Raw genomic sequence first — 25442 nt, 5'->3', positions numbered from 1 at the left:
TAAGGGAAGCAAGTGGCATTTGCTCATTCTTTTTATGGCAGAGTAGTATTCTGCTGTACGTATGCACTACATCTTCTCCACCCATTCCTCTGTTCAGGGACATTTAGGTTGCATCCATGTTCTGGCTATTGTAACTAGTGCTGCATTGAACACTGGGGTGCGTGTATCTTTTCGAAATAGAGTTTTCTGTGACTTCTGAATGACACTAAGGAAAACAAAACAACCTAACTGGTCACCTTTGGAGAATGATTATTTTGAATTTTGGTAAATATCAGAAAAGACTGAATCAATTCAGCCTCCATTTCCCACCACCAGTCTGCTGAAGCATGGAGGACAGGGGACAGTGTTCTCCTCCGCTGTAGGAACAGTCCTCAAAATCTCAGTCAAGGGAAATTCTCTCCGACAAATAATCGATTCAGTGTCTTCAGTGAGTAAATTGCAAGGGTAAATAGAGAAGTAGAAGCCGATGAATTGAATGTGATGTACTCAGTGTTGATGGCTGGGTGCTCAGTGGAAAACGGTTAAGGAGAGGTGAGGCCGTGATGACCACATGATCCAGATGGTCAGGGCACACATGGCGGGGTCTTGGTCTCTGAAAAGCACTGGGGAGGCCTCAGGGGAGGTCGGCTCAGTCTATCTTCTTACCTGACTGGGATTGCCAGGGTGTTTAATATTCGTGTATCAGGGCTTCCCAAAGAACCTGCCTGCCAGTGCAGGAGACACAGGGCTTCCCAGGTGGTGCTAGCGGTAAAGAACCTGCCTGCCAGTGCAGGAGACATGAGGCATGAGTTCAGTCGCTGGGTTGAGAAGATCCGCTGGAGAAGGGCATGGCAACCCACTCCATCCCATGAACAGAGGAGCCTGGTGGTCTGTGGTTCACGCGGTCACAAAAGAGTCAGACACGACTGAAGTGACATGGCATATTTGGCTAAATTATTTGCCTTATGCTGTTGTTTTGCTTGAGGGTTATTTTGACAATTTAAAAAAATTAAAAGAAGTTCAGGAAGTCTTGAAGGTGAGCAGCCAGCCTGGTCCTAGGCGTGTAAACTTCTCCCCTTCCTGCGACAGTAGTCACTGTCTCTCATATTTTCTTAGAACTTTTATTGTAAATTTACCCATAAATAAACTTGTGTATTTGGTTCTGTGCTTTCTAAATGGTACACTGGAGGTTTTTTTGGGTATGTGTGATTTTTTTATTCTGTTTTCTTTCCTGTAAGGAACTGTGTTAGGTCAGATCCTCTGAGAAGCAGACCTAAGGCAGGATTAAATATGTGTGGACATTGTTGAGGGAGCAGCCTGCAAGGAAACTGGGGAGGGAGAGTGTCAGGTGGGAGGAGGCGTCCGGTGCAGCCCAAGGAAGGCAGAGGCTGAGATGGTTGGATGGCATCACCGACTCAATGAACACGAGTCTCAGCAAACTCTGGGAGATAGAGAAGGACAGGGAAGCCTGGCATGCTGCAGTCCACAGGGTTGCAAAGACTTGGACATGACAGAGCAAGCGAACAATAACAATAGGGAAGGCAGAGCTGCCTGGAGGTGCCCACACAGGGCCTGTGGGCATATAGCAATGCGGATGGACCTAGAGATTATCATACTAAGTGAAGTAAGTCAGACAGAATTTGACAAATAGCATATGATATCACTTATATGTGAAATCTTTAATGTGAAATAAATGAACCTATCTACAGTACAGAAATGGGCTCAACAGACACAGAGAACCCAGTTGTGGTTGCCGAGGAGGGTGGAGGGGAAGGATTGCGAGTTTGGGGTTAGCAGATATAAACTATGATATCTAGGATGGATAAACAACAAGGTCCTACAGAACAGCTTGGGGAACTATATTCAATATCCTGTGATAAACTGTAATGGAAAAGAATATGGAAAAGTATATGTAGACCTTAAATCACTTTGCTGTGCAGCAGAAGGTAATACAATATTGTAAATCAAGTATATTTCAATTATATATATAAGCAGAGACCTTCAACATGTTTGCCTACAGCTCCCACCATAGGGGCAGTGAACATTCTCCCAGCCCCACACCTCCGCGCCTTTTCTGAGGACCTGGACGTTGGATTGAAGAAAAAAAAAGTTTTAAAGGGTCCTGGGTAAAGCCCTAGAGCGTGAAGAAAGGCCCAGAGCATATCCTTAGGGAAATACCAAGACACTATTTATTACACAAAAATAAGACACAGTTCATGTATTTAATAGGGGAAGAGTCAGATAATGTTTATTGGGACAGGAAACATTATGCAGCCATTAAATAATACTTAATAGTGGGTTTCTACTGCATTCCCTTTCTTCATGTTTCACTTAAAATGCTTCCCAGGACTTCCCTGGCAGCCCAGTGGTTAAGACTCTGTGTTGTCAATGCATGGGGCACGAGTTCAATCCCTGGTCAGGGAAATAAGATCCCATATGCCATGTGGTGTGGCCAAAAGATTTTTTAAAAGTTTCTCCACTCCTTGTATGTGGTAGGGGAAAAACACATTCATGGGAGTGAGGCCAGCATGGGTTGCTCTCCTGTTCAACCCACTTCAAGCCCAGCAGTAAGGACAATCATTTCCAATTTCCCAGGATGGGAAGGCCATCCATTCATTAAATATCGTGCTCAGGGCCTGACAGTGAATGGAAGACTGAATTGAAACAAGGACCTCCTGTCTTCATCTTTAATAGGAGACACTATCTCTTACACCACAAGTGTGCTATAGGTTAATTCTGCAGACCAACAATGTGACTTCTGTCCTGGGTGACCAGCCTGGGTCCTTCCATTTGTATCCACGACGAGAGAATGGTTTGCACCATCAAGCGCTGGAAAAACTTTTAATTCTGGCTGCACTAGGTTTCTGTTGCCTCACGTGGGCTTTCTCTAGGTGTGGGGCACGGGCTTAGTTGCCCCTCAGCATGTGAGAGCTTATTAATAAGCCCGAAATGGGCTTTTCGGGCTTCCCTGGTGGCCCAGTAAAGACTCATGCCTGCTAATGCAGGAGACTCCTGGCCAGGAGTCAAACCCTAGTCTCCTGCATTGGAAGGTCGGTTCTTTTTTATATATAATTTCATTCAGCTAGCTATTTACTTATAGCTGTCTTCAGTGATGCTCGGACTGCTCTCTAGTTGTGGTGAGCAGGGGCTACTCTCCAGCGCAGTGTGAGGGCTTCTTACTGCAAGTGCTCCTCTTGCTTTGCAGCACAGGCTCCAGGGCAGGTGAGCGTCAGTAGCTGCAGTTCCTGGGCTTAGTTGCTCCACAGCCTGTGAGATCTTCCCAGATCAGGGACCGAACCTGTGTCGCCTGCACTGTGCAGGTGGATTCTTTACCACTGAGCTGCTAGGGAAGTCCTTAATGGGGAAAACTTGAACAAAAAAAAAAAAGGTTCATTCACAGAGCCCAGCCAAGCCCTATTGGAGCCTGAGCCCACCCCCCAAAACAAATCACTAATAATCAACCTTGTCTTTAACATTTTACTCTCTTGTTCATCGTGGATTTTTTTTTTTGCATTAATTTTTATTTTTCGAAGTCTTGCATTTAAATTTTATCTATTTTGATTCCTGAGTTTTTTGGCACCCTGTTAAATCTTGCGCCCGAGGCAAGGGTCACGCCTACCTCACCCTGGGCCAGCCCTGCCTTTAAAAAGTGAAGACATTTTCCTTCATACATGATATTTGTTTTTTCTCTCTGACTTACTTCACTCTGTGTGTGTGCGCCCAGTTGCTTCAGTTGTGTCCGATTCTGTGGCCCTGTGGACTGCAGCATGCCAGGCTCCTCTGTCCATGGGATTTTGCAGGCAAGGATACTGGAGTAGGTTGCTGTGCCTTCCTCCAGGGATCTTCCTGACCCAGGGATCGAACCCGCATCTTTTATATCTCCTGCATTGAGAGGTGGGTTCTTTACCACTAGCACCACCTGGGGAGCCTGTATGACAGTCCCATGCTCTGAGGCGACAGAAATGGGAGGGAAATCCAAAAAAGAGGGGATATATGTATACGTGTAGCTGATTCACTTTGCTGTACAGCAGATAGTAACAACACTGTAAAGCAACTACACTCCAATAAAAAAATAATTTTAAAAAAGTAAAGGCATTTTCATTACAATTGGGAATAAGTCAGGGATGCCCCAGTACCTCTGTCGTGTAAATGGAAGGGCAGTGCAGCCAGACAGAATGCTGGAGAAGAGAATCAAATGTTCGACTAAAAGTACTGAAATTTCAAAATGGGCTTTTCGGGCTTCCCTGGTGGCCCAGTAAAGACTCATGCCTGCTAATGCAGGAGACGTGTGTTCGATCCCTGACCCAGGAAGACCCCACATGCTGTGGGGCAACTAAGCCTTTGTTTTTCAGCTATTGAGCCTGTACTCTAGAGTCCAGAAGCCAAAACTAATGAGCCCACGTGCCTCAATTACTAAAGCCCATGCTCCCCAACAAGGGACACCACTGCAATGAGAAACCCACGCACCACAACTCTAATCCTCCTGATTAGAGAACAGCTCAAGCAGTAAGATGCAGCACAGCCAAAAATAAACAAACAAAAAGGCTTTTACAAGATCAGTAGAATTTTTTTTTATGTACCAACAACAGGTATATAAGATAGAAAAAATCTATTCCCCATGGCTACAAAAACTAAAACGTCTTAGAATGAGCTTCCTGTGTCGATAGCTATGAAGAAACCCACAGTGCTGTTGACATTTAAGGTTCGAATAAACGGGGAGACGTATCTTGAGTGAAAAGACCTGATGTTGTGTGTATAAAATTCCATCACTGTTGGACAGTATGAAGTAAGGCACAAGATGATTTTTCAGCCGACTTGCTGCAGTGGCTTGGCCACCTGGATTTCTTTGTTGAGGCAAGAGGAGGAGCCTCTATTTTTAAACTGTGGATAGAAGTGGGCTGTCCTTGGCCACATCTGTTTGTTCCAGGGGACAATGCGCATGCCACTTGGGGGGCAAGAAATGTGTTCACTTCCCCAGCCTGTGAGCTGCGCCCCCATCACAGCTGCCAGGAATGCAAACTCCCCATGAGAGGGACTGGACATCTTCCCTTGAAGCGGGCATGTCCAGCCACTATCTGTAACCTTGATTTGTTGTTTTTTTACGAAAATGCATTTATTTAATATAAATATATATTTTCATAAATAAGTATAATATTTTATAACCTGTGTATTTTACTTAACATATTGTATCTTCCATGAAATAGTTGTAATAATATCATTTTCAATGATTGCAATACTCATCACTATTTTATCATAATGTACAAATTGCATGTTATTGGACATTTAAGTAGTATGTGATTTGTACATTAACAAATAAATTTTCTTTATTTCAGACAATGTAATGGTGAAATGGACATCCTTTTTAGGCTATACCTTTGTACACATGGGCTTCCCTGGTGGCTGAGCATCTGGCTGGTAAAGCATCTGCCTGCAATGTGGGAGACCTGGGTGTGATCCCTGGGTTGGGAAGATCCCCTGGAGAAGGGAAGAGCTACCCACTCCAGTATTTGGCCTGGAGAATTCCACGGACTGTATAGTCCATGGGGTCGCAAAGAGTTGGATATGCCTGAGCGACTTTCCCTTTGTACATATACACCATTGTTTATCTGGTGTTCATTCCTAGATTTGGAATTGCCAGGCCAGTCTTTTGAAAGGTTTTTGATTCCCAGTTGCAAATTAGTTTCCAGAAAGGTTATGCTTTTTAAAAATTAAAATTATTGCCACTTTTATTTTTCTCCTCTGTCATCTTTTTGTTGGACTGTGATTGCTTTCTGATGTTGTGTTAGTTTCTGCTGCACAGAACATGGGAAGTCTGCTGTGAAATGAGGCTTGGTGCTCTGGGTGCATCCTCTGTGGTCACCCGTGTTCTAGGAAACACTGGACACCTTGCCTCTCCCTGGGAGCAGGTCTCTGAAATGGGCCCATCAGTTTCAGGTTTGGGAATGGGGTGACACAGAAGGATGCTCAGACCCTGCAGGGTCCGTCTCAGCGACAGTTTTCCTGCTGTGGGACCATTTCTGGTGTGTGAGCTGCTCTGGATAAGCATGGTGGATCTGCTGGAGTCTGGTGATGCTATGGAGACACAGCCACACGTGAGCCTTTCAGGTTCCCTAAAGGACAGGAAGGAGATTTCCACTGACCTCCCTTCCCCCACTGTCTCTCCAAGGGTCTGAAAAAGAAATCCTGTGAGTCAACGTGCCCATTGAGAATTGTCCAGGGACTCTATGTTTTGTGGGATAAAATGTAGGGTTCTGGAGGGTGGGGTTCGGGACCTCCCTGGTTTGGGCCCATGGGATCTTTGCAGTGTCCTGCAGTATCATGACCTGAAATGGCAGCCACATCCCTTGCACCCTCCTGGGTGCCACCTTCTCCTGGTGGCTGTCCTCCCTCTGGTGTTCCCCCCAACTCCGTCCTGAGGCCCCACCCCATCAAGCCTGTGAGGCTGGGGCTCATGTCCAGTGTCTCTGTGTGGCATTCAGCCTGGATGGTTCCTGGCAAATCCAGTCAGTGGTTTTGTTTTGAGTGAGGAGGAAGCAGAAGCTTGTGTGTGCTGGGAGTTGGAGGCAAGCAATGGGAAGATTGGAGATGGGCTTCAGGGGCAGCAGATGAGATTTGGAAGGGGTAGGGCACCTCCTCTTTGGTTTCATAATATCTTTGGGATGAAAGCTTCTCTTTTTCTTTTTGAGAACAAATAACCTGATTTTACAACCTGTTGTCTCCGTCACCTGGGCTCCTCAACCCAGGAACCATCTTCACAAAGTCATGAGTGTGATGGTCAGCAGGTACATGAAAAGATGCTCAGCATCATTTCTTAGGCTTGCTGCTGCTGCTAAGTAGCTTCAGTCGTGTCCAACTCTGCGACCCCATAGATGGCAGCCCACGAGGCTCCCCCGTCCCTGGGGTTCTCCAGACAAGAACACTGGAGTGGGTTGCCATTTCCTTCCCCAATGCATAAAAGTGAAAGTGATGATGCTCAGTCGTGCCTGACTCATTTCTTATGAGGGATATGCATATCAGAACTACAGTGGGGTACCATCTCACACTAGCCAGAGGGGCCACTGTTAGACAGTCCACAAATAATAAATGCTGGAGAGGGTATGGTGAAAAGGGAATCCTCCTACACTGATGCTGGGAATGTCAGTGGGTGCTGCCACTATGGAGAACAGTATGGAGGTTCCTTAAAATACTACAAATAGAGCTACTGTATGATCCAGCAACCCCATCCCTATCCGAAAAAAGATATATACACCCCAGTGTTCAGTGCAGCATTATTTACAATAGCCAAAACATAAAAACAACCTCAATGTCTATCCTCAGATGAATGAATAAAGATGATGTGATACATATATACTATGGAATATTACTCTGCCATTAAAAACGAGAGAATGCCATTTGCAGCAATGGATGGACCTAGAGATGATCATATTAAGTGAAGTAAATAAATGAAAAACAAATATCATACAGTATCATCATATCTAAAAAAGATATAAGTGAACTTATTTACAAAACAGAAACAGATTCATAGACATAGAAAATAAACCACGGTTACCAAAGAGAAAGGCTGGGGAGAGGAATAAATAGGGAATTTGGTATTAACAGATACACACTACTGCTGCTGCTGCTGCTAAGTCACTTCAGTCGTGTCCGTCTCTGTGTGACCCCATAGATGGCAGCCCACCAGGCTCCCCCGTCCCTGGGATTCTCAAGGCAAGAACACTGGAGTGGGTTGCCATTTCCTTCTCCAATGCATGAGAGTGAAAAGTGAAAGTGAAGTCGCTCAGTCGTGTCCAACTCCTAGCGACCCCATGGACTGTAGCCCACCAGGCTCCTCCATCCATGGGATTTTCCAGGCAAGAGTACTGGAGGGGGGTGCCATTGCCTTCTCCGCAGATACACACTACTATATATAAATTAGACAGTCAACAAAGACCTGCAGTACAGCACAGGGAACTATATTCAAAAAGAATATGTATGTGTATATATAGATATATAAAATGCACACACATAGATATATATAACTGAAGCACTTTGCTGTACACCAGAAACTAACAGCATTGTAAGTTAACTATATGCTAATCAAATCAAAGGGAGAATTCATGCATGAGCAGGGAGTTGGGGGGAAGTAGCAGGTGTCCTGGGAAGTCTCCAGGGTCCCCTTTCCTCCTCCATCCCTGGTGCCCTCCTGTCTCTCAGGCAGAGCATGTGCTGGTCCTGGCACCATAGTCAGCTGAGGAGGGGCACCCTGTCATTCGAGTGGACGCGAGTCACTTCTGGGTGCCCCTCGGGTTGGCTGTGTGGGGTGGGCTCTGACTCTCCTGTCCCCCTTCCTGACTGCAGTGGCTGCCTCCCGGTGACGACGGCAGCGTGAGCCCCGCCAGGGCCCACCTGAAGTGTCGGGGTGCTGCGAGCAGCCTACTGAGCTGCAGGGCAAGAGAGGGCCTGGGTCCCGAGCGGAGGACTGGGAGCTGGCCCTGGAGCAGCACGTGCCCGGCGGCCCGGAGCTGGCAGCCCTGTGGCCCGAGAGCCTGCGTCCTCTGAGCAGGGCGGCCCCGACCAGAGCCCCGACGGGGACTCCAGCTCTGACTACGTGAACAACACCTCGGAGGAGAAGGACTACGACTCGGGGCTGCCTGAAGAGGAGGAGGGCATCACCTACTTCATCCGCTACTGCCCCGAGGACGACAGCTCCCTGCAGGGCAGGGACTGCGAGGGGCGAGGCTACCTGGCCCATGACGCGCACCACCTGGAGATGGACGAGTGCCAGGAGGCAGTGCAGGAGTGGACAGAACCGGGGCCCAGCGACTCCCCCCAGGGCCTGCCCACCCACTGAGGCCGGCTGCCGCCCCGAAAGACACGAGTGCAGGCCCAAGTCTCTGAACCTCCCTCCTGAGGCCAAGCAGCCTGCTGACGCCCTGGGCTTCAAGACCAAGAGGAGCTTCAAGATCAAGACCAGGACCTCAGAGGAGAGGCCCAAGTGGCCCCAAGAGGAGGTAGAATTCTGGCTGGCCCTGGAGAAGCAGATTGAGGGGCTGAGAGCAAAGGCTTCTGTGCAGCCCCCAAGTCAGAATGCGAGTCAGTTCTCCATGCGTTCAGTTATGCATGGAAGTCCCGGCCACTCCTGTTCACCCATCAGATGCCGTAGTAAATGTTGAGGAAATCTTGTTGAGGCTGATTGGCAGCCAGGGCCCCCAGCAGACACCCAGCCCCCCAGCAGAGCTTGGGTTCTTCACCTGCTTGCTCTGGATCTGCTCGTGTGGGGGTGGTCCCTGAGACTGTCGCCCCTCTCCAAGGGGTTTCGGTCAGTCACAGGGATCTGGTACTGCTGGCAAGTGCAGACAGCTGCAGCCAGTGGTTGGGACAGCCCAGCGGTGAGGGGCAGCGAGCCGAGTGCATTTCACAGGGGCGGTGGAATCTGGGGACACTTCTCTGAAAGACCCGGGGCCTTGGTATGATTGGCAGTTCACTGTAAATAACCATTTTGCAAATGATTAGTTGAAAGTCTGCCAGTCTTGGAGAAGAAATGCATGCTAATGAGGCCAGTAGATTTAAGCATAACTGTAGCAAAGTAAGCAAAGTAAGTGTGCATTCTAATAAACACTTTTGAAAAGTTCCCTTTCAGAAAGAAAAACTTACGTGTATATAGAAAGAAGATGCATGTGAAGGAACTTCTATTTGACTAACTCTATGGAAAGTGAGAATGAACTGCTTTCATATTTATTTTTAATTGAAGTGTAGTTTCTTTACAATGTTGTGTTAGTTTCTGCATTTCCCTCTTCCTGTGTTGCTGTAAAGCCATCTCTAGACCTTATGTAATTTAATCCATAAATTGTTCAGTTGTATGTGTGTTTATTGCATTTTTTACATATTTATACAAAATCATAATGGCTCCTAAGACAAAATTAATGGTAATCCTTTAATATCATGAAATATCTAGTAGATATTCAAATTTGTTATTCTGTAGTTTTTATAGGGTCTTTCTTCGATTGAAAATCCCAATAATAGGTACCTATTGCCTTTGCTTGTTATATCTCCTTTGAGCTTTTTTGTTGTCATTTAGTTGTGTGTGGGGAGGGGGTGGTGTAAGCAGGGTCTTTTTTTTCCATGATATTATTTATCTGGGAAACTCAACATATCTCACAAAGTATACTCATGGATTCCATATGACCTCAAGAAAATTAATCACTCTGTGCATCAGACTCTATATCTATAAAATGAGAATAATTAGACATCAATCCAATTAGTAATCATTTATTATATCCCCATAAGATTAATGACATTCTTTAAATATTTTTAAAAATAAAGTTTTAAAGGCATTTTACTGTTATGCAGCGCATACACGGAAGCATATTGAAGATGGGCTTGAGATCAGGTATACAGATGAACAACGTGAAGTGATATACAAAGATCTGGTTGGGCCAACTCAAGCTATCTGGTAGTCATGTACAGATATGAGAACTGGACCATAAGGAAGGCTAAGCACCGAAGGTTGATCTCTATGCTTTCAAAGTGTAGTGCTGGAGAAGACTCTTGAGAGTTCCTTGGACAGCAAGGAGATCAAACCTATCAATCCTAAAAGAAATCAACCCTGAATATTCATTGGAAGGACTGAGACTGAAGCTGAAGCTCCCATACTTTGTCCACCTGATGCAAACAGCTGACTCATTGGAAAAGACCCTGATGCTGGGAAAGATTGAAAGCAGGAGGAGAAGGGGGAGACAGAGGATGAGACGGTTGGATGGCATCACTGACTCAATGGACATGAGTTTGAGCAAACTCCAGTAGATGGTGATGGACAGGGAGGCCTGGCACGCTGCAGTCCATGGTGTCGGAAAGAGTCTGACACAAATGAGCAACTGAACAACAAGCTCACGTTATATTTTGTCATCAGCATTTGGGAAAATTTTTACTTTAAATACAGGTTTTTTTTCTTATTTTAATTGGAATGTAATTGCTTTACAGTGCTGTGTTAATCTGTGCTGTACAATGCGAATCAGCTGTATGCATATGTATATCCCCTCCCTCTTGAGCCTTACTCTCACCCTCCACACCCATCCCACCCCTCTAGATCATCACAGAGCACCGAGCTGAGCTCTTTGTACACAGCAGCTTTGCACTAGCTATTTACTTTACACATGGTAGTGTGTATATGTCAAGGCTACTCTCTCAGTTTGTTCCCCCCTCCCCTCCCCCAACTGTGTCCACAAGCCCATTCTCTATGTCTGTGCCTCTGTTCCTGCCTTGCAAAGCTCTTAAAATATTCTTTGTATCATTGATGTTACTAGGTTTCTCTATTATGTGTATTGGTATTGGTTTATCTTTATCCTGCTTCATTCTCAAGTGCACTTTTAATTTGAGAACTCATCTCTCTCTTCAATTATGTAGAATTATCAGATATCTCTTCAAATACTTCTACTCTTACTCCAGCTGGTCTCTTTTTCTTTAGCTCAGGTTTGTTAGAATTTATGAAGCTGTCCTCCATATCTCTTAGTTTCACTTCAGTTCAGTTCAGTTCAGTTCAGTCGCTCAGTCGTGTCCGACTCTTTGCGACCCCATGAATCACAGCACGCCAGGCCTCCCTGTCCATCACCATCTCCCGGAGTTCACTCAGACTCATGTCCATCAAGTCCGTGATGCCATCCAGCCATCTCATCCTTGGTCGTTCCCTTCTCCTCCTGCCTCCAACCGTGAACTCCCTGATGTTCAAGCTGGTTTTAGAAAAGGCAGAGGAACCAGAGATCAAATTGCCAACATACGCTGGATCATGGAAAAAGCAAGAGAGTTCCAGAAAAACATCGATTTCTGCTTTATTGACTATGCCAAAGCCTTTGACTGTGTGGATCACAAGAAACTGTGGAAAATTCTTCAAGAGATGGGAATACCAGACCACCTGACCTGCCTCTTGAGAAATCTGTATGCAGGTCAGGAAGCTACAGTTAGAACTGGACATGGAACAACAGACTGGTTCCAAATAGGAAAAGGAGTACGTCAAGGCTGTATATTGTCACCCTGCTTATTTAACTTCTATGCAGAGTACATCATGAGAAATGCTGGGCTGGAAGAAGCACAAGCTGGAATCAAGATTGCCAGGAGAAATCTCAATAACCTCAGATATGCAGATGACACCACCCTTATGGCAGAAAGTGAAGAGGAGCTAAAAAGCCTCTTGATGAAAGTGAAAGAGGAGAGTGAAGAAGTTGGCTTAAAGCTCAACATTCAGAAAACGAAGATCATGGCATCTGGTACCATCACTTCATGGGAAATAGATGGGGAAACAGTAGAAACAGTGTCAGACTTTATTTTGGGGGGCTCCAAAATCACTGCAGATTGTGACTGCAGCCATGAAATTAAAAGACGTTTACTCCTTGGAAGAAAAGTTATGACCAATCTAGATAGTTTCACTTAGAATATTTATATCTGCCTCCGCCTGTCCCTGCTATATGCACGTGGCCTCAGATGCCCGTGGAGTGGTGTCCACAAACTTGCACCAAACTCTTTTGTTCAACGGGCAACACCAGGGAGGCATAGTTCATCACCAAACCATTGAGAAGAGCTCACTTCCCTTCTTAGAGTCCAAATGTTTATTACCACAGGAAGGATTAGATCACCTTTTGTATTTCTATGAAATAATTATTTAGGATACTATGTAGTAGGTTAAAAGTTGTTGACCTCTATGTACTGACATGGAAAAATTGCTAAGACATCTTGAATAAAAAAGAAAATACAAGTAATGCATACAGTTGACATCATATGCACCTATACACACACACACAATGTATGTGTAAGGATATATATATACACATATGTGGAGGAGGGCATGGCAACCCACGCTAGTACTCTTGCCTGGATAGTCCCATGCACTGAGCAGCCTGGCAGACCACAGCCCATAGGGTCGCGAAGAGTCGGACACGAGTGAAGAGACTTAGCATGCATATGTATATATATATATATGCATATATAAACTTTAATTGATATGCCTATTAGTCAGACTGCAAAGTTTAGAGCCAGCCATCACCAGAGAATTGATGTTTTCAAACTGTGGTGCTGGAGAAGACTCTTGAGAGTCCATTGGACTGAAAGGAGATAAAACCAATCTTAAAGGAAATCAACCCTGAATATTCATTGGAAGGACTGATGCTAAAGCTAAAGTTCCAATACTTTGGCCATCTGATGTCAAGAGCTGACTCGCTGAAAAAGACCCTGATGCTGGGAGAGATTGAAGGCAGGAGGAGAAGGGACAACAGAGGATGAGACCGTTGGATGGCATCATTGACTCAATGGACATGAGTTTGAGTAAACCCTAGGAGACCGTGAAGGACAGGGAAGTCTGGCATGTTGCAGTCCATGGGGTCACAAAGAGTTGGACATGACTGAGTGCCTAAGCACAGAACAGCATAAACCCACACTCATGCCCAGTTCAGTTCAGTTCAGTTCAGTCGCGTCCAACTCTTTGCGACCCCATGCTCAGTAACTCCCTGGAAATGCTCACAGTTCCCTAGTCAGGGAACTAAGATCCCACATACCACACTGCATGGCCAAAATAAAAGTAATAACCAGACAGTTTGGCAGATGGGAGATTTGGTGATCAGGGAGGCACTCGTATTTGTTGAGTACCTTCTATAAACGGTGCTAAGAGCTGCTTATCTGTTATCTCATTTTGATCTCTTGTCCATTTATATAGCAGGCCTCATCTCCCTCTTATAAATAAGGAATCCAAGGCTCTTAGGAAAAATAATTTGTGAGGAATCATCAACAGTGTTGTCACAAGAACATACTATCAAGTGGAGAAGACATCATTCAGGCCCTAAGGAGAAATGTTTACTAATGGAGAAAATTCTTAAGCATGTGGTTCCTCATTTAGGAAAATTTAGCAACCTCCTTTTTGGTCTCTAGAAGTATTAAGCTTATTTTTGTGATGGTTAAAGAATGGCTCTGCCCAAAGGCAGAGGAGTTAGACACAGGAGTGTGCGAAGTTTCTTCTAAGTCTTGTGAAACTATAAATTGGTGTGTTTATTTCAGATGCGTTCTTGTTTATTTCCGTTTCTTAGGGTGGATAATATAAATGCAGCCGTGATGGATTCGAAAGAAAAGATACGTATTCTAAGTGAAGAGGCCAAAATAGGAGCACATAGAAAACCAATGCTCTTTCTCCATCTTAGTGACTGTGGTGGAGTCTTTGTGGAATTGGAGCAAGCCTGATGAATAATTCACAAGAAACTGATTGCCCTGAAAACATCTTTTCACAGTGTGCTTTGACACTGAGTTCTTCACTGCTTCTGTCACTGAGAAGTCAGAACTAAATCATGGAAAGGGATTTTTTTTAATTATATATGTATACATACATATATATACACACAAAATATTTGCTGATTACTTTGGATTTTTTCCTGATTTGGAGACAACTTTAATTACTGAATACTTATGGAATATTATTAAAATCATATTCATAGAAACAAATTATTCCTGTTTTGAAACAGGGTGATCGAGTACAGTGTATCTGCTCTGTGGAAGGGGGTGCAGGATGGAGGCATAGAGGACACTTGGCAGCTGCATGGCCGCGAATCTGGAACAAGGGCTTCCTAAGGACGCTATGGAGAGTTTGTTTAGAGCAAACTATTTAAGGACAAGGAGTCTTTACCTCAGAACTTTTGTTCTTCTGCAGCAGCACATGGTCACAATTCCCCTATTTGGGGGCCTAGTGATGGATTATGAACAGGAAGTTTTGTGGCAAGCTTGGTGCCTAATCTACTGGGTGCATAGATGGGTAATTTTTTTAAAGTGGTAGCCATAGAAAATTGGAAATGTCACAGGAACATTTCATCCAAAGGTGGGCACAATAAAGGACAGACAGAACTGGTAATGACCTAATAGAAGCAGAAGAGATCAAGAAGAGATGGAAAGAATATACTCAGGAACTATACAAAAAAGATCTTCATGATCTGGATAACCACAATGGTGTAGGCTCTCACTGAGAGTCAGGCATCCTGGAGTGTGAAGTCAAGTGGGCATTAGGAAACAGTGCTGCCAATAAATCTAGTGGAGGGAATGGAATTCCAGAAGAGTTATTTAAAATCCTAAAAGATGATGCTATTAAAGTGCTGCACTCAATACGTCAGAAAATTTGGAAAACCTAGCAGAGGCCACAGGACTGGCAAAGGTCAATCCTCATCCCAATCCCCAAGAAGGGCATTACTAAGGAATTTTTAAACCACTGGACAATTGCACTCATCTTCCATGCTAGGAAGGTTAAGCTCAAAACCCTCCAAGCTAGGCTTCAGCAGTACATGAACCAAGAACTTCCAGATATTCAAGCAATAGAAAAGGGTTTAGAAAAGGCAGGGGAACCAGAAATGAAATTGCCAACATTTGCTGGATCATAGAGAAAGCAAGGGAATTCCAGAAAAACATCTACTTCTGTTTCATTGACTATGCTAGAGCCTTTGACTGTGTGGATCATAACAAACTGTGGAAAATTCTTAAAGGGATGAGAATACCAGACTGCTTTACCTGTCTCCTGAGAAACCTGTATGCGGGTCAAGAAGCAACAGTGAGAACACTGTACGGAACAACTGATTGGTTCAGGATTAAGAATGGGTTACCGCACAGCTGTCTGCTGTCACCCTGTTTATTTAAACTATATGCTGAGCACCTTGTGAAAAATGCCAGGCTGGATGAGTTATAAGCTGGAATCAAGATTGCTGGGAGAAATATAAACCTGAGATATGCAGATGATGCCACTCTAATGACAGAGAGTGAAGGAGAAGGAAAGAGCCTCTTGATGCGGGTGAAGGAGGAAAGTGGAAAAGCCAGCTTAAAACTCAACATTTAAAAAATAAAAATTAAAAAAACCTAAGATCACAAAGATTTTAGCCATGAAACGAAAAGATCCTTGCTCCTTGAAAGAAAACTTATGACAAACATACATGGCATATTTGAAGCAGACACATTGCTTTGCCAACAGGGGTTCACATACCCAAAGCTATGGTTTTCCCTGTAGTCATACAAGGATGTGATAGTTGGATCATAAGGAAGGCTGAATGCTGAGGAATTGATGCTTTCAAACTGGGGTCCTGGAAAGACTCTTCAGAGAACTGTGCCTGTAAAGAAAACGAACCACTAAATCCTAAAGAAAACAACACTGGATATTCACTGGAATGATTTAGGATGAAGCCCCAGGCGGAAACCCTACCCCAGGACACCAGCAGACAAATAATATCAGGCAAATGCTCCAACTCCCACAGATGCACACAACACACACACACAAACGCACAGACGCACTAGCCAACAACACAGACCAAAAGCCAAAAGCCACAAATCAGGGAGACTGAGATTACTGGGAGAGAGAGACAGCAAGACGACCCCACAGGCTTCCAAAGCCCCGGCTGCCACACCCTCCCACCTCCACTGTAGGTATCCACCCGGCCCCCCCAGTCGACCCGACCCCACCGTCGCCCACCGACACACTCACACGCACACTCTCTCCCACACTCACCCTCTGGCCTGGGGGCGGGGGCTGGGTCTCGCCTCAGGGAGCCAAGCCGAAGGGGACCTTTGAGACCTCGGCTGCGAGGAAGTCTTGGGGTCCCCACGGGTGATTGCCAGCCCCAGGGCACCGCGTCCAGCCGGGGCTCGCCGGGCCCAAGGCTCACGCCCCCTCCCTTGCGCACGGGCCGCTCTCTGCGGTGTGTGACGGTCTGTGCCAGAGTGTCCGTCTCGGATGGGATGCCGTCCCCTGTGCCCTGTCCGTCTCCCGCTTTCCGTCTCGCTGTGGGTCGGTCGCTCTGTGTCTCCGTCTCTCTGGCTCTCCCTCCCTGGGTGTGCCTGCGCGCTCGTGTCTGTCTGTCTGTCTGCATCTGCATCTGCATCTGCATCTGCCCTCTCGCCGTCTTGGGAGCCTGTCTCTGAACCTTCATCTCTTTGCGTCTCTGTCTCTCCTGACCCCCGGCCTGCCGTCCCTTCCTCTGGCCCCGGCCTCTCACGGGTGGGTGCTCTGGCCGTGGCCCTGGCTGACGAGCTTGCGCCGGCCGGCTGTCTCACTTGGCGTGGGTGCCTGCGAGTGTGTCTGTGTGCCTGTCCGTGTGGCTGCACGTCGCTCGTCTGCACCCTCAGCAAGGTCCGGTGCTTGGAGGGCGGCGTGGGGGCAAGGGGGGGGCCTCGGTAGGGCGAAGGGGCGGGGCTGACGAGCTCTGGTCGCCGGCGCTGGTGGCTGCAGGTGGGTTTGGGCACCGCGCAGGTGCCGGGCAGGATGGGCGCTCAGGGCCACGGCTGGGCTGCGCCTAGGCCCGCAGGAGGCTCAGAGGACCGCGGGCCCCAGCGGGCCCCGAGGCCCTGGGCAGCGAACGCCTTGGGGAGGTGGGCGAGGGGCTGGGGGAGGGGCGGCGGCCCCCGAGCCGGGTGGTGCCTGGAGGGTCCCAGGGTGGGAGAGCGCCACGACCTCGGCGCCCCTCACTCCACCCTCCCCGCTACACCCCCCGGCAGGCACACCCGGCCGGCTGCTCCCGGTCCCGGAAGCCCTGTGGTCCCCCGGGCCGGGCCGGCCGTGTGTTGGCCGGGGCGGGGGGGGGCGGGGGACGTGGGCGGGGGCGGGGCGCGGGGCGGCGTGTGCCGGCCACCGGGCCGCCGGGAGTCCGGTCGCGGGTGGTGCAGCTCAAGTGCAGCGCGCGCTCCGTGGAGAGCTGGAGAGCTGCGGCCGCCGGCTGGCCCGGGCGGCAGGTCAGAGCGAAAGGCAGGCGCAGCGCAGGGCTCTTAGGGCGCCTGGCGGCAGCCGCCTCCGTCTACGGCCATACCACCCTGAACGCGCCCGATCTCGTCTGATCTCGGAAGCTAAGCAGGGTCGGGCCCGGTTAGTACTTGGATGGGAGACCGCCTGGGAATACCGGGTGCTGTAGGCTTTTTGTTGTTTCTGTTTTGCCCTGCCTCCCCTCTCCTTTAGCCCCCGGCCCCAGCCGCACCGCAAGCCGCACCAGCCGCTGGCCCCTGGCACCCCACCGCGCTCAGAGCCGCCGCCTGCCTTCCAGCCCCTCTCAGGTTGGCTGGCCGGGGCCCCGACTCCCGCTGCAGACCTGGGTTGCCTCCGCGCGGCCCGCGAGCCCCTCGGCTTTCGGCGTCCAGGAAACCAGAGGAACGGCGGCGGCGGGGGCGCGGGGGTCTCTGTCTGGGGCTCCCTTGGCAGGCCTCAGGCAATTCTGGGCGGGGCCGGGGCCCCAGCCCCACCCCCAGACGCATCCTGGCAGGCAACCTCGCGGTCTCCCGCAGGCGCGGGCGCACAACACACACACACACACACACACACACACCCTCACGCCCGCCCCCCTCCCCCCAAACACAGGCACACCTCCCGCAGCCCAGACAGGTCAAGAGCCGGAAACCACAAGTAAGGGAGACGGAGAAAGAGGGAGAGAGAGAGACAGCAAGAGGACCGCACAGGCTTCCAAAGCCCCGGCCGCCACACCCTCCCCCCTCCACTGTGGGTATCCACCCGGCCCCCCCAGTCGACCCGACCCCACCGTCGCCCACCGACACACTCACACGCACACTCTCTCCCACACTCACCCTCTGGCCTGGGGGCGGGGGCTGGGTCTCGCCTCAGGGAGCCAAGCCGAAGGGGACCTTTGAGACCTCGGCTGCGAGGAAGTCTTGGGGTCCCCACGGGTGATTGCCAGCCCCAGGGCACCGCGTCCAGCCGGGGCTCGCCGGGCCCAAGGCTCACGCCCCCTCCCTTGCGCGCGGGCCGCTCTCTGCGGTGTGTGACGGTCTGTGCCAGAGTGTCCGTCTCGGATGGGATGCCGTCCCCTGTGCCCTGTCCGTCTCCCGCTTTCCGTCTCGCTGTGGGTCGGTCGCTCTGTGTCTCCGTCTCTCTGGCTCTCCCTCCCTGGGTGTGCCTGCGCGCTCGTGTCTGTCTGTCTGTCTGCATCTGCATCTGCCCTCTCGCCGTCTTGGGAGCCTGTCTCTGAACCTTCATCTCTTTGCGTCTCTGTCTCTCCTGACCCCCGGCCTGCCGTCCCTTCCTCTGGCCCCGGCCTCTCACGGGTGGGTGCTCTGGCCGTGGCCCTGGCTGACGAGCTTGCGCCGGCCGGCTGTCTCACTTGGCGTGGGTGCCTGCGAGTGTGTCTGTGTGCCTGTCCGTGTGGCTGCACGTCGCTCGTCTGCACCCTCAGCAAGGTCCGGTGCTTGGAGGGCGGCGTGGGGGCAAGGGGGGGGCCTCGGTAGGGCGAAGGGGCGGGGCTGACGAGCTCTGGTCGCCGGCGCTGGTGGCTGCAGGTGGGTTTGGGCACCGCGCAGGTGCCGGGCAGGATGGGCGCTCAGGGCCACGGCTGGGCTGCGCCTAGGCCCGCAGGAGGCTCAGAGGACCGCGGGCCCCAGCGGGCCCCGAGGCCCTGGGCAGCGAACGCCTTGGGGAGGTGGGCGAGGGGCTGGGGGAGGGGCGGCGGCCCCCGAGCCGGGTGGTGCCTGGAGGGTCCCAGGGTGGGAGAGCGCCACGACCTCGGCGCCCCTCACTCCACCCTCCCCGCTACACCCCCCGGCAGGCACACCCGGCCGGCTGCTCCCGGTCCCGGAAGCCCTGTGGTCCCCCGGGCCGGGCCGGCCGTGTGTTGGCCGGGGCGGGGGGGGGCGGGGGACGTGGGCGGGGGCGGGGCGCGGGGCGGCGTGTGCCGGCCACCGGGCCGCCGGGAGTCCGGTCGCGGGTGGTGCAGCTCAAGTGCAGCGCGCGCTCCGTGGAGAGCTGGAGAGCTGCGGCCGCCGGCTGGCCCGGGCGGCAGGTCAGAGCGAAAGGCAGGCGCAGCGCAGGGCTCTTAGGGCGCCTGGCGGCAGCCGCCTCCGTCTACGGCCATACCACCCTGAACGCGCCCGATCTCGTCTGATCTCGGAAGCTAAGCAGGGTCGGGCCCGGTTAGTACTTGGATGGGAGACCGCCTGGGAATACCGGGTGCTGTAGGCTTTTTGTTGTTTCTGTTTTGCCCTGCCTCCCCTCTCCTTTAGCCCCCGGCCCCAGCCGCACCGCAAGCCGCACCAGCCGCTGGCCCCTGGCACCCCACCGCGCTCAGAGCCGCCGCCTGCCTTCCAGCCCCTCTCAGGTTGGCTGGCCGGGGCCCCGACTCCCGCTGCAGACCTGGGTTGCCTCCGCGCGGCCCGCGAGCCCCTCGGCTTTCGGCGTCCAGGAAACCAGAGGAACGGCGGCGGCGGGGGCGCGGGGGTCTCTGTCTGGGGCTCCCTTGGCAGGCCTCAGGCAATTCTGGGCGGGGCCGGGGCCCCAGCCCCACCCCCAGACGCATCCTGGCAGGCAACCTCGCGGTCTCCCGCAGGCGCGGGCGCACAACACACACACACACACACACACACACACCCTCACGCCCGCCCCCCTCCCCCCAAACACAGGCACACCTCCCGCAGCCCAGACAGGTCAAGAGCCGGAAACCACAAGTAAGGGAGACGGAGAAAGAGGGAGAGAGAGAGACAGCAAGAGGACCGCACAGGCTTCCAAAGCCCCGGCCGCCACACCCTCCCCCCTCCACTGTGGGTATCCACCCGGCCCCCCCAGTCGACCCGACCCCACCGTCGCCCACCGACACACTCACACGCACACTCTCTCCCACACTCACCCTCTGGCCTGGGGGCGGGGGCTGGGTCTCGCCTCAGGGAGCCAAGCCGAAGGGGACCTTTGAGACCTCGGCTGCGAGGAAGTCTTGGGGTCCCCACGGGTGATTGCCAGCCCCAGGGCACCGCGTCCAGCCGGGGCTCGCCGGGCCCAAGGCTCACGCCCCCTCCCTTGCGCACGGGCCGCTCTCTGCGGTGTGTGACGGTCTGTGCCAGAGTGTCCGTCTCGGATGGGATGCCGTCCCCTGTGCCCTGTCCGTCTCCCGCTTTCCGTCTCGCTGTGGGTCGGTCGCTCTGTGTCTCCGTCTCTCTGGCTCTCCCTCCCTGGGTGTGCCTGCGCGCTCGTGTCTGTCTGTCTGTCTGCATCTGCATCTGCATCTGCATCTGCCCTCTCGCCGTCTTGGGAGCCTGTCTCTGAACCTTCATCTCTTTGCGTCTCTGTCTCTCCTGACCCCCGGCCTGCCGTCCCTTCCTCTGGCCCCGGCCTCTCACGGGTGGGTGCTCTGGCCGTGGCCCTGGCTGACGAGCTTGCGCCGGCCGGCTGTCTCACTTGGCGTGGGTGCCTGCGAGTGTGTCTGTGTGCCTGTCCGTGTGGCTGCACGTCGCTCGTCTGCACCCTCAGCAAGGTCCGGTGCTTGGAGGGCGGCGTGGGGGCAAGGGGGGGGCCTCGGTAGGGCGAAGGGGCGGGGCTGACGAGCTCTGGTCGCCGGCGCTGGTGGCTGCAGGTGGGTTTGGGCACCGCGCAGGTGCCGGGCAGGATGGGCGCTCAGGGCCACGGCTGGGCTGCGCCTAGGCCCGCAGGAGGCTCAGAGGACCGCGGGCCCCAGCGGGCCCCGAGGCCCTGGGCAGCGAACGCCTTGGGGAGGTGGGCGAGGGGCTGGGGGAGGGGCGGCGGCCCCCGAGCCGGGTGGTGCCTGGAGGGTCCCAGGGTGGGAGAGCGCCACGACCTCGGCGCCCCTCACTCCACCCTCCCCGCTACACCCACCGGCGGGCACACCCGGCCGGCTGCTCCCGGTCCCGGAAGCCCTGTGGTCCCCCGGGCCGGGCCGGCCGTGTGTTGGCCGGGGCGGGGGGGGGGGGCCGGGACGTGGGCGGGGGCGGGGCGCGGGGCGGCTTGTACTGGCCACCGGGCCGCCGGGAGTCCGGTCGCGGGTGGTGCAGCTCAAGTGCAGCGCGCGCTCCGTGGAGAGCTGGAGAGCTGCGGCCGCCGGCTGGCCCGGGCGGCAGGTCAGAGCGAAAGGCAGGCGCAGCGCAGGGCTCTTAGGGCGCCTGGCGGCAGCCGCCTCCGTCTACGGCCATACCACCCTGAACGCGCCCGATCTCGTCTGATCTCGGAAGCTAAGCAGGGTCGGGCCCGGTTAGTACTTGGATGGGAGACCGCCTGGGAATACTGGGTGCTGTAGGCTTTTTGTTGTTTCTGTTTTGCCCTGCCTCCCCTCTCCTTTAGCCCCCGGCCCCAGCCGCACCGCAAGCCGCACCAGCCGCTGGCCCCTGGCACCCCACCGCGCTCAGAGCCGCCGCCTGCCTTCCAGCCCCTCTCAGGTTGGCTGGCCGGGGCCCCGACTCCCGCTGCAGACCTGGGTTGCCTCCGCGCGGCCCGCGAGCCCCTCGGCTTTCGGCGTCCAGGAAACCAGAGGAACGGCGGCGGCGGGGGCGCGGGGGTCTCTGTCTGGGGCTCCCTTGGCAGGCCTCAGGCAATTCTGGGCGGGGCCGGGGCCCCAGCCCCACCCCCAGACGCATCCTGGCAGGCAACCTCGCGGTCTCCCGCAGGCGCGGGCGCACAACACACACACACACACACACACACACACACACACCCTCACGCCCGCCCCCCTCCCCCCAAACACAGGCACACCTCCCGCAGCCCAGACAGGTCAAGAGCCGGAAACCACAAGTAAGGGAGACGGAGAAAGAGGGAGAGAGAGAGACAGCAAGAGGACCGCACAGGCTTCCAAAGCCCCGGCCGCCACACCCTCCCCCCTCCACTGTGGGTATCCACCCGGCCCCCCCAGTCGACCCGACCCCACCGTCGCCCACCGACACACTCACACGCACACTCTCTCCCACACTCACCCTCTGGCCTGGGGGCGGGGGCTGGGTCTCGCCTCAGGGAGCCAAGCCGAAGGGGACCTTTGAGACCTCGGCTGCGAGGAAGTCTTGGGGTCCCCACGGGTGATTGCCAGCCCCAGGGCACCGCGTCCAGCCGGGGCTCGCCGGGCCCAAGGCTCACGCCCCCTCCCTTGCGCACGGGCCGCTCTCTGCGGTGTGTGACGGTCTGTGCCAGAGTGTCCGTCTCGGATGGGATGCCGTCCCCTGTGCCCTGTCCGTCTCCCGCTTTCCGTCTCGCTGTGGGTCGGTCGCTCTGTGTCTCCGTCTCTCTGGCTCTCCCTCCCTGGGTGTGCCTGCGCGCTCGTGTCTGTCTGTCTGTCTGCATCTGCATCTGCCCTCTCGCCGTCTTGGGAGCCTGTCTCTGAACCTTCATCTCTTTGCGTCTCTGTCTCTCCTGACCCCCGGCCTGCCGTCCCTTCCTCTGGCCCCGGCCTCTCACGGGTGGGTGCTCTGGCCGTGGCCCTGGCTGACGAGCTTGCGCCGGCCGGCTGTCTCACTTGGCGTGGGTGCCTGCGAGTGTGTCTGTGTGCCTGTCCGTGTGGCTGCACGTCGCTCGTCTGCACCCTCAGCAAGGTCCGGTGCTTGGAGGGCGGCGTGGGGGCAAGGGGGGGGCCTCGGTAGGGCGAAGGGGCGGGGCTGACGAGCTCTGGTCGCCGGCGCTGGTGGCTGCAGGTGGGTTTGGGCACCGCGCAGGTGCCGGGCAGGATGGGCGCTCAGGGCCACGGCTGGGCTGCGCCTAGGCCCGCAGGAGGCTCAGAGGACCGCGGGCCCCAGCGGGCCCCGAGGCCCTGGGCAGCGAACGCCTTGGGGAGGTGGGCGAGGGGCTGGGGGAGGGGCGGCGGCCCCCGAGCCGGGTGGTGCCTGGAGGGTCCCAGGGTGGGAGAGCGCCACGACCTCGGCGCCCCTCACTCCACCCTCCCCGCTACACCCCCCGGCAGGCACACCCGGCCGGCTGCTCCCGGTCCCGGAAGCCCTGTGGTCCCCCGGGCCGGGCCGGCCGTGTGTTGGCCGGGGCGGGGGGGGGCGGGGGACGTGGGCGGGGGCGGGGCGCGGGGCGGCGTGTGCCGGCCACCGGGCCGCCGGGAGTCCGGTCGCGGGTGGTGCAGCTCAAGTGCAGCGCGCGCTCCGTGGAGAGCTGGAGAGCTGCGGCCGCCGGCTGGCCCGGGCGGCAGGTCAGAGCGAAAGGCAGGCGCAGCGCAGGGCTCTTAGGGCGCCTGGCGGCAGCCGCCTCCGTCTACGGCCATACCACCCTGAACGCGCCCGATCTCGTCTGATCTCGGAAGCTAAGCAGGGTCGGGCCCGGTTAGTACTTGGATGGGAGACCGCCTGGGAATACCGGGTGCTGTAGGCTTTTTGTTGTTTCTGTTTTGCCCTGCCTCCCCTCTCCTTTAGCCCCCGGCCCCAGCCGCACCGCAAGCCGCACCAGCCGCTGGCCCCTGGCACCCCACCGCGCTCAGAGCCGCCGCCTGCCTTCCAGCCCCTCTCAGGTTGGCTGGCCGGGGCCCCGACTCCCGCTGCAGACCTGGGTTGCCTCCGCGCGGCCCGCGAGCCCCTCGGCTTTCGGCGTCCAGGAAACCAGAGGAACGGCGGCGGCGGGGGCGCGGGGGTCTCTGTCTGGGGCTCCCTTGGCAGGCCTCAGGCAATTCTGGGCGGGGCCGGGGCCCCAGCCCCACCCCCAGACGCATCCTGGCAGGCAACCTCGCGGTCTCCCGCAGGCGCGGGCGCACAACACACACACACACACACACACACACACACACACACACACCCTCACGCCCGCCCCCCTCCCCCCAAACACAGGCACACCTCCCGCAGCCCAGACAGGTCAAGAGCCGGAAACCACAAGTAAGGGAGACGGAGAAAGAGGGAGAGAGAGAGACAGCAAGAGGACCGCACAGGCTTCCAAAGCCCCGGCCGCCACACCCTCCCCCCTCCACTGTGGGTATCCACCCGGCCCCCCCAGTCGACCCGACCCCACCGTCGCCCACCGACACACTCACACGCACACTCTCTCCCACACTCACCCTCTGGCCTGGGGGCGGGGGCTGGGTCTCGCCTCAGGGAGCCAAGCCGAAGGGGACCTTTGAGACCTCGGCTGCGAGGAAGTCTTGGGGGTCCCCACGGGTGATTGCCAGCCCCAGGGCACCGCGTCCAGCCGGGGCTCGCCGGGCCCAAGGCTCACGCCCCCTCCCTTGCGCACGGGCCGCTCTCTGCGGTGTGTGACGGTCTGTGCCAGAGTGTCCGTCTCGGATGGGATGCCGTCCCCTGTGCCCTGTCCGTCTCCCGCTTTCCGTCTCGCTGTGGGTCGGTCGCTCTGTGTCTCCGTCTCTCTGGCTCTCCCTCCCTGGGTGTGCCTGCGCGCTCGTGTCTGTCTGTCTGTCTGCATCTGCATCTGCATCTGCATCTGCCCTCTCGCCGTCTTGGGAGCCTGTCTCTGAACCTTCATCTCTTTGCGTCTCTGTCTCTCCTGACCCCCGGCCTGCCGTCCCTTCCTCTGGCCCCGGCCTCTCACGGGTGGGTGCTCTGGCCGTGGCCCTGGCTGACGAGCTTGCGCCGGCCGGCTGTCTCACTTGGCGTGGGTGCCTGCGAGTGTGTCTGTGTGCCTGTCCGTGTGGCTGCACGTCGCTCGTCTGCACCCTCAGCAAGGTCCGGTGCTTGGAGGGCGGCGTGGGGGCAAGGGGGGGGCCTCGGTAGGGCGAAGGGGCGGGGCTGACGAGCTCTGGTCGCCGGCGCTGGTGGCTGCAGGTGGGTTTGGGCACCGC

The 25442-nt window shown here is 54.3% G+C and overlaps 1 long non-coding RNA gene and 4 other non-coding genes across 8 annotated transcripts in view; all 5 read left to right on the top strand.

The window, feature by feature from the left end:
• Window positions 1-14450, top strand: part of LOC138430407 (uncharacterized) — a 33962-nt gene extending 19512 nt beyond the window's left edge. For 2 of the 4 annotated variants that reach the window (XR_011253150.1, XR_011253148.1), the window contains 2 exons: window positions 8317-8969; window positions 9588-9812. This is a non-coding gene — a long non-coding RNA (uncharacterized lncRNA). Of the gene's footprint in view, window positions 1-8316; window positions 8970-9587; window positions 9813-14024 lie in introns of those variants that run through there. The other 2 variants (XR_011253151.1, XR_011253149.1) reach the window with 2 other exon arrangements.
• Window positions 14451-17748: 3298 nt separating this feature from the next.
• Window positions 17749-17867, top strand: LOC138430594 (5S ribosomal RNA). The gene has a single exon (XR_011253284.1). It is a non-coding gene; the product is annotated as a 5S ribosomal RNA (ribosomal RNA).
• Window positions 17868-19796: 1929 nt separating this feature from the next.
• On the top strand, window positions 19797-19915 carry LOC138430593 (5S ribosomal RNA). The gene has a single exon (XR_011253283.1). It is a non-coding gene; the product is annotated as a 5S ribosomal RNA (ribosomal RNA).
• A 1943-nt stretch (window positions 19916-21858) lies between these two features.
• LOC138430607 (5S ribosomal RNA) lies at window positions 21859-21977 on the top strand. Its single transcript, XR_011253296.1, has one exon. It is a non-coding gene; the product is annotated as a 5S ribosomal RNA (ribosomal RNA).
• A 1935-nt stretch (window positions 21978-23912) lies between these two features.
• Window positions 23913-24031, top strand: LOC138430591 (5S ribosomal RNA). The gene has a single exon (XR_011253281.1). It is a non-coding gene; the product is annotated as a 5S ribosomal RNA (ribosomal RNA).
• The last annotated feature ends 1411 nt before the right edge of the window (window positions 24032-25442 follow it).

The sequence above is a fragment of the Ovis canadensis genome, chromosome 25 (assembly GCF_042477335.2).
Source record: "Ovis canadensis isolate MfBH-ARS-UI-01 breed Bighorn chromosome 25, ARS-UI_OviCan_v2, whole genome shotgun sequence".
NCBI lineage: Eukaryota > Metazoa > Chordata > Mammalia > Artiodactyla > Bovidae > Ovis > Ovis canadensis.
This window is presented reverse-complemented; position numbering and strand designations above follow the sequence as displayed.